Source organism: Lithobates pipiens, unplaced genomic scaffold (genome assembly GCF_037356315.1).
Source record: "Lithobates pipiens isolate NorthernLeopardFrog02 unplaced genomic scaffold, aLitPip1_a1.2 Scaffold_110, whole genome shotgun sequence".
NCBI lineage: Eukaryota > Metazoa > Chordata > Amphibia > Anura > Ranidae > Lithobates > Lithobates pipiens.
In genome coordinates this window covers 244,543-252,340 of record NW_027507697.1, presented here as the reverse complement: position 1 = coordinate 252,340, position 7,798 = coordinate 244,543, and the positions used below count along the sequence as shown (strand labels likewise).

General features: G+C 48.4%; 1 pseudogene; it reads left to right on the top strand.

The window, feature by feature from the left end:
- Nucleotides 1-4,539: 4,539 nt before the first annotated feature.
- LOC143961244 (C3a anaphylatoxin chemotactic receptor pseudogene) lies at nucleotides 4,540-5,493 on the top strand (annotated as a pseudogene).
- Nucleotides 5,494-7,798: the final 2,305 nt, after the last annotated feature.

Below are 7,798 nucleotides of genomic sequence, written 5' to 3'. Positions count from 1 at the left end.
AGGGGTTGGTGGATGTGACTAAGGATTTTCTGGTTAAGAAGGCGTTGAGGGGTTTTCGAAAAGGGGCGGCGAAAAGGGATTCTCGGCGCCCGATTTCTTTTGAGGTTTTGGGCATTTTGTTGCGCCACGTCGGGGAAGTGTGTTCCTTGGTTTTTGAACAAAAACTTTTCCGAGCTGCTTTCCTGGTGGCTTTCTTTGGGGCGTTTCAGATAGGGGAATTGGTGTCACCTTCCAAAACCGCTGCGGGGGGTTTGGGGAGAGGGGACGTTCACTGGGCCCCTTCTTCGGTGGTAATTTTGGTCAGGAAGTCCAAAACGGATCAGTTGGGTAGAGGGGTACGGGTGGAGTTGTTTCTGGGGGCGGACCCCAGTTTTTGTCCGGTGGAGGCTTTAAGGGTTTATTTAGAGGTTCGCCCAGAGCAGGACGGGGTTTTATTCATGCATGCCGATGGTTCGTGCCTTTCGCGGTTCCAATTTACGGCAGTGTTAAGGAAGTGTTTGCAGAGCGGGGGTTTGTCTCCAGGGGATTATGCAGCTCATTCCTTCCGGATAGGGGCGGCCACGGAGGCAGCTAGATGGGGCTTGCCAGAGGACGTTATTAAGCAAATTGGGCGATGGGAGTCTCGGAGATATATGCTCTATGTGCGGCCACACCTTTTGTAAAAGGGGTGGGAGTCGGGTTCTTTGGGACGGTCACATGTATGTTGTTGTTGTTTTGGGTTGTGTTGGGTTAATTGTTGGCCATGTCATTTCAGAGCCGGGATGTCTCATTTGGATTTTTTTTTTTTTTTTTTTTTTTTTTTTTCCAACAAATTTTATTGAGTATAATGGGTGATAACAGGAATCATAAAACATAAAATATAAAATAATCAACTGTTACAACTAGCATGGCACGTAAACATAAACATGCACAATGATGCATAGGACAATGTGAAGCGATGTGGTTTTAACAGTAGAGTTATAAAAACAGAAAGGCTACGTCTACGTGCGCATTGTACGGTCCTGCTATTAGGGAGCATATGAGCAGGCATGTGAGCGGGTTATTCGGCCTTGGCTCCCTATAGATTGGGTTTAGGGGGCAGGATCCGTCTAAAGATGAGATGGGGAGGGAGGAGGGGGAATTGCCTTAATAAGGATGTGGAACATGACCAATTGCCGGTGGCCGGGAGGGGGCAGGGGAGGGGAGGACAGAGGGGAAACGGGAACTGGGTAGGGGGGAGTTGAGGATCCGTCCACCGCTGTTCTCCAAAAACAGGATGTGACTCCTTAGCGTGTGCGGGTCATAGTGGCGGATACCCTAAAAAGGGGTATTGACGTGAAACATTGAGCATTCCCAAAGGCGCATGATGATAATTGTCAAACCGTCATAAGGGCAGGAAAGGTGCGGCTCTACATCTCTGTCAGAGGTTGACTAGGGGATTCAAGAGTTACTCGGCGTATTTTGCAGTTTTTACAATGTGTTTGTAGTTGTGAAGTATTTCCAGCAGGCCCATTTGGCGTTATATTTGTCGGGGGGGTGTCTCTAGATATGTGTATTAATTCTTCCATTTCTGATATTCTGTGCATTCTGTGGAGCCAGTCTTTAATAGAGGGGATTGTCTGGGATTTCCAGTATAATGGTATACATTGTTTGGCTGCATTGATCATGTGGACTATGATGGTTTTACGATAGGAAGTTTGTGACAAAGTGGTATGGTGCAAGAGAAATTGAGCTGGGGTAAAAGGTAGTTCATATGTCGTGATGTCTTTGATCAGTTTGTGTATAGATTGCCAGAAAGGTTGGAGTAAAGGGCAAGACCACCAGATGTGGAGCATCGTGCCTCTACTCTGGAGGCATCGCCAACAATTCTCATTTGGATTTTGGGACATTCTTTTGTGTTCTGGGGGGCTAGACGGGCGGATGTTCGGCCGGATGGCAGGCAACTCAGACTGTCACGGGAGGATGGCCGAGTTCGGTGGATTGGCATTCCAGGGATGATGTGGCACAAAGTGGTTCCGGAGGTCCATCGTTATGCGGGCCTGGATCGGGCACCGGACGTCCTGGTCCTACATGTGGGAGGTAATGACTTGGTTGTTAGGCCAATGCGCAACATTATCAAGGACATACGATGGGACTTCATCAGGCTTCGCACTGCCTTCCCGGACATGATTGTTGTGTGGTCCGATATTGTGGCCCGCATGTCTTGGAGGGGGGCCCGGTCTTGGGAAAAGATTAATAAGACACGGATAAAGGTGAACAGAGAGGTGGGGAGGTTTGTGGCCCGTAATGGTGGTATTGTGGTGAGGCATTGGGAGTTAGAAGTGGATACTTGGAGGTATCTGCGGGGGGATGGTGTCCACCTTAACCCGGTCGGTATTGACCTGTGGGCTTTGGGTCTGGAGGATGGTATTGGCAGGGCTTTGCAGGTGTGGCGGCAGGCTCAAGGGTGAGGTGTCACTCTTGTGCTGCTGTGGCGGTAGGGTCCTTGACGGCTGATATACAAATTATACTGTTTCAAGATGAGGTTTTGAAATGTTAGGACCCATCATATGTATGGAGTCCTCCCGGGTGGTCTGGCGGCTGGCCAGACTGACGGGCTAATAAGTTGGGGGTCTGTGGTCAATTGGTAAGTCCCCGAGGCAAGTTGGCTGCTGGGGACGAATGCCATAAAAAAGTTGGGATTACAGGCTCAAGAAAAATGGGGTCGTCAGGGATCAACAACTGTTGATCTGATGAGCTGGTTTTTTGTTACAAGAAAATAGATGGAAAATAAAAATGGTTACAGAAGTTTTAAATAAAAAGTTTATTTTGTTTGTTGTTAAAATAAAGGCCTAAAAGGCCATTTACATCCAGCAGGTGTCTGTGTCATTATTTTAGAATAAGGTATAAAAGGGGGGGTGTACATGTATGGATTGGCATAGTAAGGTATCTGGCTACCTTGTCATGCTCTGGCCTTAAGCCAGCAAAATGGTCCCGGGCTGAAAGTGGTTACCGTATATACTCGAGTATAGGCCGACCCGAATATAAGCCGAGGCCCCCAATTTACCCCCAAAAAAACTGGCAAACTTATTGACTCGTGTATAAGCCGAGGGTGAGACATGCCTGTCCATCCCTGTGTGTGTGTCCGTCCATCCCTGTGTGTCCGTCCATCCCTGTGTGTCCGTCCATCCCTGTGTGTCCGTCCATCCATCCCTGTGTGTGTGTGTGTCCATCCATCCATCCATCCCTGTGTGTGTGTGTCTCCATCCATCCATCCATCCCTGTGTGTGTGTGTCTCCATCCATCCATCCATCCATCCCTGTGTGTGTGTGTCTCCATCCATCCATCCATCCCTGTGTGTGTGTGTATCCATCCATCCCTGTGTGTGTGTGTGTCTCCATCCATCCATCCATCCATCCGTGTGTGTGTGTCTCCATCCGTGTGTGTGTGTGTGTGTGTGTGTGTGTGTGTGTGTGTGTGTGTGTGTGTGTGTGTGTGTGTGTCCAGCCTACCTGTGTCCCGAGCCTCCGTCCCGTGTCGTGCCTTGCCTTCGTCCCGTCCCGTCCCGTCCCGTCCCGTCCCGTGCCGTGCCTTGCCTTGCCTCCGTCCCGTGCCCTCTTTGTCGGCGGCCATTGTAAAATTCAAAAGCCGCGCCTCCTCCTTCGCCTGTGATAGGCGGAACACTGAATTTCCCAGCAGCCTGTGTTCCGCCTATCACGGACGTCGTATCATCCTCGTCCGTAGTACGAGGATGAGACGACGCCCGTGATAGGCGGAACACAGGCTGCTGGGAAATTCAGTGTTCCGCCTATCACAGGCGAAGGCGGAGCCGGAGGCGCGGCTTTTGAATCATAGAATGGCCGCTGTCTGTCTGCTCGACACGCTGATCGAGCGGGCAGACAGCGATGACTCGAGTATAAGCCGAGGGGGGCACTTTCAGCCTCAAAAAAGAGGCTGAAAATCTCGGCTTATACTCGAGTATATACGGTAACTAGCCTTGCAGGATAAATGTCATTCTTGAATGTGTGCTATAATCTGTTTTGTACTTTTTGTTGGTCTTGTAGCAGCACCAGCTTGAATCTAAACACATTTTAGGGTGTGCCCCTCCCCCAACTATGTTTTTGTATTTTGTTTTTTGGGGTTAATTCTTCTTTAAAGGGGTGTGGCAGGGGGTGTGTCCTATGCCTACATATGTTTGGTAGTAGGTGTCCCTCATTCCCATCTCTAAATGTTGGGAGGTATGCATACTCGGCTTGCAGAGGGGAAGAGGCCGGGGCTGTGTGTCTGCAGACTCTGCACTGAGCAGACACTGGTGCGCTTCGCCACCCCCACCCCCCGCCTCACAGCACACTGTGTGCTTTACACAACACCGCACCGCAAAACTCACACAGCGCCGGGGACTCGGGCAGAGCGCCGAACAGCGCAGGCAGGGGAGGGAGACACCTGCACTGGAAACCCCATTCAAAACCCGTACTGTCCGGGTGAAGAGGGCTTCCATAGGTGCCGGAATGGCAGACAAAAAGCCCTGAATTGATTAATTATCAGATGAAGTAACTCTTGATGTCTTTACAGGTAAACAAGATGTTCAATGTCAGCAGTGAAATGGAACCAACCGCGGTTTACAGCCCTGTGCATTTGATCACCATCCTGGTTTTATCTATCACTACTCTTGTGGGTGTCCCTGGCAATGCTCTGGTGCTTTGGGTTACTGGAGTGAAGATGGAGAGGACCGTGACCACTGTTTGGTTTGGGAACCTTGCTCTGGCCGATATCATGTGCTGCTTGTGTATTCCATTCATTGTAGTGCAGTCCTTCTACCAAGACTGGCTGTACGGACCTGTCATCTGCAAGATGTTTTCTTTCATCCTCTTCCTTAACTTGTATACCAGTGTCTTCACCCTGGTGGCCATCAGCATTGACCGATGGATTCTGGTTGTCCACCCCGTGTGGGCCCGAAATCACAGAAGAATCAAAATGGCGTGGATGATATGCTTGGCTATTTGGATGTTGTCCTTCATGATGTGTCTGCCTAAAGCCTACAATACATATGACACCTTTCATAACATCACCGTCTGCTATTCAGAATATCACATATTAGAGCCCATCTATCTCACATATGCAATGTTTGGATTTCTGATTCCTCTTATTATCATTTGTATCTGTTACATTCATCTGGCTTTTACGGTACAAAATATCAGATTTTCTGAAGTAGGTAGAAAAACCATCAAGATGTCAATAAGTGTTATTGTCGTGTTTTTCATCACCTGGGCCCCCTACCACATCATGGGAGTAATCTTGCTATACACTGACAATGAGGTATTGTACACCCTGGACCTTCTCTCACTGCCTCTGGCCACCTTCAATAGTTGCATCAACCCAATACTCTACGTCTTCATGGGGAGAGATATGAAGCAGAAGCTGAGACAGTCTATTGGCGTGATCATACAAAATATATTTGGGGAGAACTTATTATCTCCACCAGGCAATGAGGACCAGCACACCACAGAAGAAGAAGAAGAAGGCCACCCGATATAATGTATGGAATGGATTTGTAGATGTTTTAGCATTTTTAGCTTTATTAGTGATTGTAATGAACTGCCTTCTCAAAATCTTATCATTGCGTGTTAGGGCGGCCATACTGTATGTCATGAATAAAGCCCCGTACACACGAGCGGACTTTTCAACATCCAAACTCCGACGGACTGAGACCGTCAGACTATCCGATCGTGTGTGGGCTGCAACGGACTTTTGATTCGCCAAAGTCTGACGGACTTTAGAAATGAAGCATGCTTCAAATTTTTCCCGACGGAACTCCGCCGGACCCGGTCCCGTCGAAAATCCGCTCGTGTGTAATGCTACTCCGACGGACTAAAACCGACGCTAGGGCAGCTATTGGCTACTGGCTATGAACTTCCTTATTCGAATCCAGTCGTACGTCATCACGTTCGACTCCGTCGGAGTTTGGTGTGATGGTGTGTGTCCAAGTCCGTTCGGTCGAAAAGTCCGCCAGAACTCCGTCGGAATTCCGGCGGAACTCCTTTGGAAGGTCTGTCGGAGATAAGTCCTCTCGTGTGTACGGGCTTTAGTCACATGGCATCAGGGCTTAGTGCTTATTGGCCATTCGGGGTGATAGGTGTTATCAGTATATGTGCACCCCCCCTCCCCCCTCCAAGTTGTCCAATCTGTCCACCGATCACTGAGCCGGGAACAAGTCTGCTTATCTGTAAAGTCAGAAATCTTTATCTCTTTACTAGTTCAGGGTGATGACAGCCAGGAAACTGGCTCCTGCAGATGTAAATTAACAATGACATATACAGTGTATATATACATGTATACTACCCACCAAAATAATAATAATAATAATAATAATAATAATAAATAATAATAATAACAATAATAATAAATAGGGAATTAGATTAGATTTTCCTCCTATATATGTTTTTTTAGGTCTATTGGCCGGGATTGGTCCGCGCCTTGGTTTGACCCTATTGAACCACACTTGACTGTTTTTTCTTTCAGGGCTGTTTCATATAGTTAGATGCACTACTAATATAAAAGTAAAGCATCAATACCCTCATTGATTCAACCAAACTTATTTTCAAAAAGGTAAACTTTTTAACCCTTTAAGCACTTTGCGCCCGCCCTATAGCTGAAAGACGGCTACAGAGCGGACGCTAACTGCCGGGAGGCCGTCCCTGAACATCCTCCTGTTTACCTTCCCTTCTGCGTGCCGCTGTGCGCGCGCATTGGGGAAGTTCTGTGCTGGCCGTGTCCCCTGGACACAGCCAGTCACAGATCGCTGTAAACGGCCAATCACAGCGGCCGTTTACAGCGTGATCGGCGTGCCCAATGAGAGATGATCTGATATGTAAACATATCAGATCATCTCTCATCGCCGCTCTCCCTCCTCACACAGACAGCGTGTGAGGAGGGAGAGATGAACCGCTGTGAGATCTCACAGCGGTTAGTGTAAAAAAATAAATAAATATAAAAGGAAAATAAAGAGCCCATCTGTCCCCACTGCCACCTGTCCCCACTGCCCCCACTGTTATCTGCCCCACTGCCACCTGTCTTCAGTGCCATCTATCCTCAGTGCCACCTGTCAGTGCCATCTGCCCCCACTGCCACCTGTCATCAGTGCCATCTGCCATCAGTGCCACCTGTCCCCATTGCCATCTGTCCCCAGTGCCACGTATAAGTTCCACCTGTCATCAGTGCCATCTGTCATCAGTGCCATATCAGTGTCACGTGTCATCAGTGCCACATATTTAGTGCCATCTGTCATCAGTGCCACATATCAGTGCCATCTGTCATCAGTGCCACCTGTCAGTGTCACGTGCCATCTGTTATCAGTGTCACGTGTCATCAATGCCAGGTATCAGTACCATCTGTCATCAGTGCCACGTATTAATGCCATCTGTCATCAGTGCCACGTATTAGTGCCACGTGTCAGTGCCACGTATAAGTGCCATCTGTCATCAGTGCCACATATTAGTGCCATCTGTCAGTGTCATGTGTCATCAGTGCCATGTATCAGTGCACGTTTTAGTGCCATCTGTCATCAGTGTCACGTGTCATTGTCCTGGTGCTCCAGGGCATTCAAAAGAGTAATAGGTAGTCAACAAGTTAGATGTGTAATTTATGCTCCTAGAACACGTGATGGTGCTCCCTGCATGTTGGGCCTCTCTAAGTGGCCAGACTGTGGAAAAAGTCCCACACATGTGGTACTGTAATACTCAGGAGGAGTAGCAGAATTTATTTTGGGGCATTATTTGTGGTATACACATGCCACGTGAGAGAAATAACCTATTACATTGACACATATTATGAGTATCGCCTC